The sequence below is a fragment of the Phyllostomus discolor genome, chromosome 8 (genome assembly GCF_004126475.2).
Source record: "Phyllostomus discolor isolate MPI-MPIP mPhyDis1 chromosome 8, mPhyDis1.pri.v3, whole genome shotgun sequence".
Classification (NCBI taxonomy): domain Eukaryota; kingdom Metazoa; phylum Chordata; class Mammalia; order Chiroptera; family Phyllostomidae; genus Phyllostomus; species Phyllostomus discolor.
In genome coordinates, this window is record NC_040910.2 from 85,093,114 (window position 1) to 85,105,392 (window position 12,279).

Consider the following 12,279-nt stretch of genomic DNA (forward strand, 5'->3'; position numbering starts at 1 on the left):
TGGCTTTGTCCATGGGTCCTTTACATATGTCCCTTGATGGCCCTACCCCTTCTTTCCCCCATTATCTCCCTTACCCCTTGCCTCTGGTCACTGTCAGTTTGTTCTTTAATTCAATGCCTCTGGTTATAATTTGCTTGCTTGTTTGTTTTGTTGATTAGGTTACACTTATACCACATTTTCTTGATCCACTCATCAACTAATGAAAAATTAGGTTGTTTCTACATCTTAGCTATTGTGAATAGCACTGCAATCAATATGAAATTATCTCTCTGAGATCCCAATTTCAATTCTTTTGGATAAATACTCATAAGTAGGATTTCTAGCTAATATGGGTGCAGTGGTTTTAATTTTTTGAGAAACCTTTATTCTGCTTTTCATAGTGGTTGCACCAATTTTCATTCCTTCAAAAAGTGTACAAAGGTTCCAAAAGTTCCACATCCCCACCAAAACTTGTTGCCTTCTTAAATAGTAGCCATTCTATAGGTGTGGGATGAAAGTAGAGACCTTTCTTGGACCATACACAAAAATCAACTCAAATGACTTCAAAAATTAAAACTCCTAGAATAGAGCAGAGGGAAAAGTTTCATGGCATTGGTCTTGGCAATGAGTTCATGGATGACACCAAAGCACAGGCCACAACAGCAGATTAGACAGCAGGGATGACACCAAACTTAAAAGCTTCTGCACAACAAAGGAAACAATCAACAGGGCAGAAAGGCAGCCTACAGACCAGGAGAAAATGTTAGTAAACTACGTATTTGATAAAGGACCAGTTTCCAAAATACCTACAGCTTAACAGCAAAAACAAAATGAAACAACCAAACAAACAGAAAAACAACAACAACTAATAATCCAATTTAAAAATAGGGACTGAGCAAACAAGAAAAAGAACTCAACATGGACAACAGTGTGGTGATTGCTGAGAGAGGGAGGTATACAGGGGACTAAATAGTAATGGAAAAAATACAATAAGGATTAAATTTTTAAAAATAAATAAAATAAAAATAGACTAAAGACGTGAGTACACATTTCCTCGAGAAGACATTCAGATGGCCAACCGGCACATTAAAAGATGCTAAATGTCACCAGTCACTAGGGAAATCAAAATCAAAGCCACCAGATATTGTCTTGTTCATTTATGAAAAATTGACAAATGTTCATGTTTGAATAATGTAATTTTTAGCCTTTCTTTTAAGTAAAATGTTTTTTTAAAAAAATAGTGATAGTGCAACTCACAACTCAGAAAATTATACAAAGCATTTTTCTCTGTAAACAGTAAACCTCTTTATACCTCTGCCTCTCATTTCATCATACAAATTGTTCAAAGGACATGTGCAAAGTTCTCAGTTTAATGAAATTAATAATGTTTATCACTTCATCAGGAATTTCTTAAACAAACCTGGCATTTTTCTCATGTGATTATGACTCTGTTGTGATGAAAAATCCAGTGACAAGCAAGGTTGGATGCTGCCGTCCTGCTGAATAGTGAGGTGGCAGCATTGCTGTATTACCATCCAAGCAAGTGCGAACACAGGTGGAAAAGGCCTTTGTTCGTGTTTTTATATTATCATAAAGCAAGTTTGCTTTCTTAGACAATTCGAAATGGTCAGGAACTCTGGGGACATGGCGCACCCTGGTTTGATAGCTGGTTTCATTGGCAAAGCCATTTCATAATAACATAGTATTCCTTCTTTACAGCTGGTCATTTTATAGATGAGGATGGAGTTAAGGAATATTTCACTGTTTAGAATACATCAGGAACTTAAAAATCTCTGTGATCAGGGGAGGAAACCAGACATACCTACATTTGGCTCTGTGTGCAGGGACTAGGAAGTGCCACACCAAAGTGAGGAGTTAAAGGGGAGAGACCTAATCTCTGCTCTTTGCACTGCACCACAACTCTTGAGTCAATTTGTATGTCGTCGATTGCTAATAGTTACCTTGCCTTGTATGCTACAAAACTTCCTCAGGTGCTTTTAATTTAATTGGTGTCTATCTGTGTGTATCATGCTCTCTGGGAGACCAGTTTCTTCATCCCAGACTCACCCTCCCACATATCTCCCTGCACAAACCCAGGCAACTCTCCTGAGACAGGAGCCCCTTTACCTTTAGATGAAGAAGTGTAACCCCTCCAAGAAGGCAGGGGACAAGGAGGAGACAAATCTTAGACAGTAGGGCAGACTCAGGCTGAATAGGCTTAGGACAAATATTTTTTCTGTCAAGGAGAGGTCTTCCCTGTTCCCAGGAGGTGGCTGTTTACATGAAAACAAAACAATGCTTGTTATTAGTGGTCGCCTCCAGAAGCAAGCCCAAGGACCACAGACTAAATGATCTTCCACTGCTCCTTCAGCCACATCAGAACCGTAGGAAACTCAGACTGCGGTAGGGCGGATTAGCATATACTTGTTCTGTGAACACATGGAAAACTTAAGTTTCCAGGGAGGGGCATTTGGCACCTTCACTGAAAGCCACATTAACTCAGGGAAAAGCTGATAATGACTAACAATTCCTACAAAAGGCTATTTTTAGAAGCAAACCTGGTGAAATCATAAGGGTCAGTCATGAGAAGAACTGGCCCAATGACCTCATTACCACGCAGTGGGAAAACCGAAAGCAGCCCTGGAAAAATGCGTCAACGGTAAGGCCTTTACTGGGCACCATGTTTAAAAATACCCATGGCTATCCTAAAAATTTTCCCTTTCTTTATGAGTAACCACATACTGAGAGCCAGTTTCATTTTGGGGGGAAAAAAGTTCTTCAAATTTCATGACACTTCCACCGAAAGCTCTGGTCCTAAAAGGTTAATGAGGTTATTAAATGAGTGAGTGTGCTCCCCCTCTGATACATCGCTTGGGCCCAGGCGCCTCTGGCTCTCCCATGAGTTAATTTAATGCAAAATAAGGGAGTACCTCCATATTTTACGGTTAGAGTTTTCTTAGAAATTCATTTTTGTATACTCCTGCATCGAAGCGCCCTCGTCAGTGCCTCTGCTCTTGACAGATACCTTTAAATGTCTTTTCTTAGCTGCCACCAACATGCTATGGAAAAAAATATTGAGAAATCACCAAATGGGCTTGTCTGGATTTTAGTGCCCATCTGCGGTCGTAGTTCCAGAGCCTCGAAGGGAAGTTCATCTAATTAAAGGGGATGTAAATTTGGGAAACATGTGGATTGGCAACCAAAACTAATCAAGCCATTTATTCCTTTAATTAACGATTGTATAGTAAATGCCTACTGTATCAGAAACATTGTGAACGAAACTAGATGTGGATTTGGCTTTCCAAGAGTTTAGTCATTCAATAAATGCTTGATTAATTGATTCAACTAATTAGTACGATTTGACTAATTCAATATATTTCAGGTATGAGATATGTAGTTGAAAAATACAGATAACAGGGCAAATGTTTGAAGGAATTTCTAAATATAAGAATAATGGCTTAAATGATAATAATATCATCACAAATTAAAATTAGAGAGTGAAAATTTTTTGAATTATGACCGAAAACCCAAGCATTTGGTCTAACGCTGATTTGTTAGCTATGCAATATTGGTGGGAAATAAATTATTCGACCGAATTTGAACTTTGAATCTTCAAACAGTTTGCTTAGCTTCTCTTCCTCTTTTGCCCAAAGCCCCTCACAGAGGTTAGCTTTCATCAAAACCGAAGCCTTCATTCATATTGAGAAAGTACAATGTTTTTGCCTCCCTGTCTCCCGAGGATGATTAGAAGACACTGGAGCGTCTCAGACATCCTTACACTCCCTTCCAGCTGCTTGTTTCAAACGGAGTTCTACAGCTGCTCGCATGGGGCTCCATCCTTCTGATATGCTTCTCCTCCACTATCTTCCTCTCCCACCAGCCCCAGGGTCCCTTTTGTTGGAAGATACGTTTGTCTGGGCATAAAGGCAACGTGCACGGCTGCAGAGCATATGGTTTGAAGTCTGAAGATTCTTTCAGTGTGTTTATCAAAGTCCCCATTGTTGTGGTCTGTTTTCACAAGCTAACATGGCCTTCTAATTCCTCAGCTATCTGCCTGTGATTGCAACAAACTTTTCTGTGGGTCTTTTGGAATTGTGGAGCTGAAGGTTTAGTTTCTAGTTATATCTCTTTTTTTATAATACTAGTAGCACTTCTGAGGACTTAGTGATAACACAGATAATTTCTCTGAAATGAAGGGCCTCTAGATCCAGTTTTTCAATATTTAATGTCTAAACTTCTAACATGTTTTAATTTTACCACCACTGGTTTATTCCCTTTCCTTTCAGAAATGGGCCAAACTCACCAGGTTTTGCCTCACTGTCCTTTGTGATGAAAATGAACACAAGTTGCTTGTTAAATTATATTTTTGAAGGACTAAGGTGGAGAGGGAAACCTCTTGATGTAGCTTACACGAACCTTCGTGATGGTGGGTCAGAGTGGACTGGACCTGGGGCCCCAAATGTGGGTGTTCCAGACTGTACTGAGGACTTGGGAAGTTCTGACAGTTACAGTGAGAAGCCATTAATCCTCAAAGCTCATGTAAAATTTTGTGAAATTCCTCTCTATGCCATTCTGAATGTTTTGCCTATAAACTGCCTTCTCTAGTTCATTGACTATTAGAAGTAACTCCAGCTCCACACATTATCTGCTGGTTTTAAGTCATGCTGTTTCCCCTCAGTTGTCAGTGTCCAGCTTGAGTTCCTGGTAGTTACTGGCTAAGTCCAGAGATGCCAGCCTGGGACCTATGTGTTCCGTTTTTTTTGTTTCACATAAACCAACATCAATAACTGAACCTTTGAGCAAGCTTAGAAACTAACTTATGAGCTTGCCTTTTTGTTTCCCATTTTCATAGCACAAAAAAAATCGTAAAGATTTCTCATTTAAGAAATTAACCTCCTGTGATACCCAGTTGCTGCACATTTGCTGCCATGTCGTCCCTGGGGAAAACTATGAGGCGAGCACCTTATGTTTTTTGGTAATGAAGGGGTAACTTACAGATATCAGTGGCACATGGCTTTGGTGTAAAGCTGCTTTCTTGACTATAATGGATATTATACTTTCTGCCCAGGGCTCTTCAAGTAGGAAATTGTCATGATCCTAGCTAGATTCTCCTGTTTACCAACATCATCACACATTTATTGGTCACTGCTGAGCACTGGGCCAGAAAGGAAATCACATTCATCTGTGATAGCACTGAATTCCTAAAATGTCATTGAGATAGAAGAAACACAAGCCTTCATTTCACTTACCTCTTGGTGAGCACCTACAAAATAACTAAGCATCTTCTGAGCTCTCTTCTCCAATCTTCTACTAAGTTCCAAATCCCTATAAGCATCTCTCAGAATCTATGAATAGCCAAGATAGCATTTGTGTTTCTGTAGTGTTCTGTTTTAGTCTCAAGTGAATTCTGCCTCTTCACTATTAAAACTTGTTTGGATAGAAGGCAGCAGCGTATCCTAGGGTTCCACAGGGTCTTCTCTCAAAACCAGCATTTTGAATTGGCTGTTCCCATTTCTTGCTAAATGGGATGAGACTTTCAACCCAAGACTTTAAGAATATGTGTCGAGTCTACTTTAGGGAGGTTGTGTTACTGTGTATTTTCTCTCTTTGTTTGATTTTAATATCCCAATTTGGAAAAAATAGTCAATGTCATTTGCTAGTCTCTATAATCTTGGAGAGTAGTGCCCACCCACTTTCTTAGATGTGATTGTAAATTTCACCTTTAAAGATTTGGAGACAGAACAATCAAACAAACAAAAGCACTTCTATTTCAATCAAACAAACAAAAGCAGTTGTATTTTGTATTACATGAAAACACTGGTTCTGAATTTGCAAGTGATTCCTCCCTCCCCGCCCCCCACCCCCAGGAATGTTTTACAACTAGAGATCTTTATTGGCTGCTGCAGCTGGGGGTGGAGAAGGGGGGACATGGCTGGCATCTAGTGGATAGAGGCTATGGTGGCTGCTGCAATTGTCTGATGCACAGCACAACCATCTACAACAAAGAATTATCTGGCTCAGCATGCTCTTGGTGCCAAGGTTGAGAAAAGTTGAATGAAACTTATCAGGAGGAATCTCACAACCAATTCATCTTTTAGTTATCAGCAGTCACAAGACTTTAGTATAAAATATATATCATTATGCTGACATACTGAATTTTTGTTAAATGATATGTTAACTGTCTGTTAAAGAGTTTAAGTATAATACCCTTTAATATTTAAATCACTCCACAGTATTGCTGATTGTATTTCCAAAGATATAATTTTGTTATGCAATAAAAATCATGGCGTTTACCCCAAGACTGCTAAAAATCCTTTGCCAAGTTAATGGAGGAGGCTAGTCTGTATGTTTCAATGGTTTAAAGAAGCTATTGGTGTTCTAATTAGAACTAAATTTATGTAGACACACACTCATGCTCACCTATTTCCATCAATCATCTTGCATTAAAACACATTTATAACATCTACGGTTGATGACAGAAATCAGATCAATTTTTGAGATCCACAGCATGAATCACAAAACTCTAAATACCTAAGTTCATATATTTTCCTGGTTTCATTTGCCATGTAAAAACAAAACAGAGCAAACAAATAAACAAATGAAAAAGTTCTGATAACTTTAGTCGATCCTAAGCTCATCCGTAATTGTCACCATGAGAGAATGAGTCGGAGAAGGGGGGAGTCATCCCCATGGAACGTATTTTCCCAGGCCTTCGTAATTGGATTCTTTTCCATTGCATGTTTTCAGTAAACAAATCAATTTTGAACATAAAATATCAGGAAGGACTGGGGGTTGGTTCTTCAGAAAGGCCAGTTTACTTTAAATGGTATAATTTCACTGTATGTGTAGCCCTTCCATAACCGAAGAGCCCAAAAGACCTCGACCAGGGTGCAAACGTCTTGAGAAATCACCAGAATACCACAAATGATACTGTTGAGGATTTCTACCTCTTAGTACAGCATGACTTGCATCCTATAAACAACCACTGTCGCCACGATTATTTCAGGACTATGGCTAAGCCACCAGAAAGAGAGCATCATGATGTGGAAGTGGCGGCATTCGAGACTTGATTCTTACCATAAGCCAGGTCCCCTGAGGCATCTTCCAACCTCCTATGTGGATCTGTTTTCCCAGTGATTATCTTTCCCTCCCTCAGTGTGTTCTTTGTGCTTGCTGGACTGGTTTGGAGTGTGAAGATTAATTGACTGGGTGTGTATGTGGGAAGAAGTCCACACCACTACCTAGAGGTGGTTAATCATCCTGATTGTTATTTTAACTTTGAGAATATGCTCCAGCTCAGAGACTAGAACCTGCTCACAGGAAGCAGGCAACTACTGTTTCGGGATTGGACTACACAACTTTGTATTTTATGTAATCAGCCTTTTCTATGTCTCATAATGAGGCTACAATAGATCAGCCCTTGGAACTCCACTGTGCAGTCAATTCCTATACACAGCAGAGATTTGTATAACAAATCCTTAACAAATTGGTTACCTGAATGGATCCAATTCATCTCTAGTTATAAGATGCATATATGTTTTCAGTAGAAATAATTGCTTGAGCTTCTGTTCTCAGTAATGCTAAAGAGAATACACATAATCATGGTATTAGTGTTATTATATTTTCCTCATTTTAATTTCAGTATCTGTCTTCCAACTAGGGATAATGCGTTTTTGCTGAAATGTCTGAAATCAAAGTCCTACACTTTTGATACCGAAAGTTATTTCAACATAAACAACAGAAGCTATGTTACTTAATTTTTCCTGCTGTCTGTAGGGTGGAGAGTTGGCCCTGATTACCAGCTCAGTGCTTGGTCAAATATGCTTTGTACACCTGATGTGCATAGATTCATTTCCGAACTAATATACTCTTATTTTCAAACTGGTTCTGGGAGGGGAGAGACCTCCTCATTTCTTCAGTCCAAATACCTTATGTAAAGTTTTCTCTGATCCCCTTCAAAACCGATTGCTTCCTGGAACTGCATATGCCTACCACGGAGCACCTAGCAGGAAATGATAAATGCTGAACATTCCATCCCATTCCAAGAGGCGGTGAGGGGACAACTAAAGGAATGGGTGAATGGGAGAGCTCAGTTACTAGTTACTGGTGACTTCTTAGCTAAATTATTTTTGCCAGATGCTTTTATTTAGTAAAATAGAATTTTTATAATGAAGGAAGCTATTGAAAATGTATACCTATAAGCAAAATCTGGGCAAATTAAACTGACCTCCCACCATACAAAATGTAAACAGCGAATACCTGATAGGACAGCATGAGCCCCCATAACTCAGCCTTTGGCCCATCTCACAATTCCACTGGCTAGATTCATGCAGGGGCAAGGCAGTCACTCTGAGATATCACACCCACCGAGACACACCTGTAGATAACACATTAGTAATGGGTGAGGTTACAATATTTGTAACAAAAAAAAATGAAAATTTATAGTGGAATGATAAAACAGTGTTTCTGGGTTTTTCTAAAAGCTTACCACTTCTAGTAAGGACAATTTGATATGTACAAGAAAAAGGAAAATGCTGGAGAAAATTCGCCATGTATCACTGTGTGTATGCATGCACACATGTGTGAGGGGGTGCTTTTAATCCCTTCTTCTGAGACACATATATCTTGCATTTAACCACAATTGGGTTTGTCAACAAAATAATTAGGTGGTGTCCTTGCATTTTTCTTTTCTTCTTACGACTGTTCAAGGGAACATGCTCTCCCATACGTGAATGCATGGGGTACTTGGTGACGTGTACCAAATTCTACGGAACTGGATTCAGTCTTTTGGTAGTGGTGGAGTTTGTGGAGGTGTTGTTGTAGCGATGGATAGGACAAGGCCCTTAAAGAGGCACTGTGTTGTCTATGGGAAGAGTATTTGATAAGCCGTCTAGTGCGGTTGGGATGCATGATCTGCTGAGGGAAGCTGCCTTTGCATGGTATCTGAGTAGCAGTGGCTGGAGATGGTAGGAGGGCCAGCGGCTCTTCATTGGAAGAACATGGTGTCTTAGGCCTGTCAGAAGAGTGATTCAGGAAATTTCCTGCCTACTGTTTGAGCCTTGCATATAGTCTGTGAGCTTGACCTTCCACATTGTTCTTTCAGTGCTAACTATAGTGCTAACTATAAAAGTGCAATGACCTACTTGTTACCTATCTTGGAATGTGTATCACAAAACCTAATTGGGAGGATAATTTTGAGACAGGAGGGACAGACAGAAAGATTGGAGGCTGTAACGGGTGAGTGCATGAAAAAAGTGGCCAACCTCGTCTGTCCTGTACCTCCCACACACACACACAATGGCAGACACTAGCACTACTCATATTGGCTGTATTTCCCAAGTTCTTCCTAGGGCCCAGACCTCCAGAGCACATTTTGTCATTGACTCCATGACGATATCAGTGTCAGTTTGGCAAAGCAACCTCAGACATAAAATGTAAGAACGAGTTTTTCTGGAGCGTAAAATTATAATTATTCTGTTAGTAAAAGGATAAAATAAATGTCTATTCAAGCCAGTTACTGTCCAACTTGTGATTTTTGTAGTTGTTTAACATGTAATAAACTCAACTCACTTTACCATAATGGAGTATGGAGTATAAAACAGTCCCTATGTAATATCATAAATCCTGCAAAGAATTAGACATCTGCACATTTTTTTACTGTGTTCACTTTAACTCAAAACGTCTGCAGTCAGTGACCAAATATTAAATACACTGGGAAAATGAAAGCTGTCTAGTTAGTTCAACACTACTTTTACTTTGGGATTTAAGCAGTCTTTTAGAATGTGGATTTCCAGGTGACATGAAAAATGGACTAACAGAAAAATCATTGTCGGAAGGACTGGAGCAGCCCAGTTAACGCCTGGAAGGTCGTGGGAGTGTAATACCGGTCCATTAGAACAACCTTTTGCTGAATTCTCTCTCGTGTTCAATTTGGTCTGATCAGGCTGTCAGGGCCCTGAAGGGTGAGCAACTCACCCCAGAGTGCCCAGGACATGGCCTGTTTTAGGACTGAAAATCCTGTGACTCAAGAACCCCCTCCATCCTGGGCACACCAGCTGCTGTTGGCTCTAACCCTGGGGGAAACAGCTGGCTTCTTTGGAAGCAAAATACCTGAGAAGAGCACCTGCCTTTCTGCATCAGAGTCTCTGTGAAGCAAAGTGCACTCCTCACTTTCAGGATAGCTGGAATTCGTTATTCTGGCATAATGTACTCCAGAAAGAGTCTCTTGGCCTCTCAAATATTAATTCTTTGGTCCTAAAGAGTATCTACGCATCTCAGCTCAAGTTCAGGTTCTGACCTAGCCATTTGAAGTGTCCTCCATAAGTCACTTTCTCAGGTAAGTTTAAATGGGACAAGGTTATGTGTTATCTACCATCCCAACGGACAAAGAGCACTTTTGTGTTCAGTGGATGAAGTGGATATTCTCACACCTTTCAAAGCCTGTCTTTGCTTTGACAGAGTGGTGCCCACGGGGAGCAGGAGGAGATTGGCCAAGATAATCTCCAGGCTAATAATTTTTACTTCAGGTAAATGCAGCGCACAGTTCTCGTTATGTAAGTGTATTACGTTTGCTAGGAACAAAAGCTGTTGCCAAGGACCCAGACAGCCCCCAGCTCCGCACACCTCACCCAGAAGGGAAGACGCAGGGAGGTCACCAGTGGCGAGGTGCAACGTGCTGTTCCTAAGTCAGCTCGCTGTTGAGGTATCCACGTCATCTGGGGTTGCGGCGCGATCCTCTGTGTGCCAATTATGCCATTAATACGCTTCATTTACCATACGCGCACATCAGAACCAGAGTTTTTCTCAAGGGCAAAACCCAAATCAGGCCGCCAAAGCCGCAGATCACGTAAGCCTGCGCTGAACGCCCACAGACAACGGTGCTGCGTGCACGTGCTCCTGTGGATATCACTTGTCCATCAGAAGCTAAAACAAGGCGTGAGTTGAAGTAGGAGGAGACCAAGAGAGTGAAGCCAACCCTGGGCAGTTGTCATCCAGGAAGTAAAATTGGATGAGACACAGTTAGAAACCGGAAATGCAGCCTGACCCACTCACCTGGGATTTTTTGACAACACTTGAAAGACCTTGTTCTTATCTCCTCATGATATCAGCGTTGAGTTGTGGGTCTCTTTTTTTTTAATGGACTATTTTACTCAAGTTCTTTTATTAGAGTTTTCAATACTTTATCTTACCCTTTTACTAATACACCATGAAGTTCTTCATTTGTGCAAAGTTTCAAATGACTGAAGACAGAAGAAAGTTATACACTTCACACATATCGAAACCTGCAAGAAAAGGAAAGAGCTGGGCAAAGTGGAGTTGCAGACATCAGCGAGGAGATGAGACAGGATTTGTTTGGTCGTGCTGATCTCCAGCACCTACAATCAAGTCCCGGAGTTATCTCCTAAACCATTCACTGCCACATTCTGAAGGGGAAGTTGCTACTTCTAAGGAAGCCACCTTGAAGTGTTTCAAAGGGTCTCCCCTTGAGTCAGATGCCCTTTACTTTCTAACTGAGCAAGGGAGATAAAAATCAGGTGTTGACTACAGTTATTTTTATATGATATTGACAATGTCAAAAGGAAAGTAGAATGGAGAGAGGACACGTGGAAGACACAAATCTCTTTTGTATCCCAAATCTTTAATCACAAAGATTCGATCTTTCTTTTATGGATAATTTTGTTATCTAGATTTTGCTAATAAAATTGGCAAGATAAAATCTTTTTCAAAAATTAAAAGATGTTATATATTTTAGCACCAGGGTTACTAAAATGTAATTTAAAAATTTTGTACTGTTTCCCAGTTCATGTCATTGCTGACACAATACAGACCATCTACATGAGATTTGTGTGCACCTGTTTGTATGTGTGTGTTTCACCATGGCAACTACTCTTATCCATTTCTCAAATTGTCCCTTATGTGTGTACCATACCTAGATATATTATTGTAATCAACAAGTGACACTCACAAGGTTAGAAAGAGAATCAGATGCCTCTTTGTGACAAAGCTATGCCTTCTTGAAGGTTTTAGAATAATGTGCCAAAAAATTTTGTGTCTTTTATAATGATAGCTGGTACTTATTGAATGCTTGCTATGTGACGGGCATTTTGCTAAGTGCTTCACATACATTGTCTCAATTTTGTGTTTAAAACAACCGTGTGAGAGGTGCACTGATATTATCCTTTTTTACAAATAATAAAATAGGCTTAGAGAGGACATTTCCTCACTTTAGCATTATGTTAGTAATAGTAAGTATAAATATTTAATGATTAAAGAAACATCTATGTTTCCAATAGATGTCTG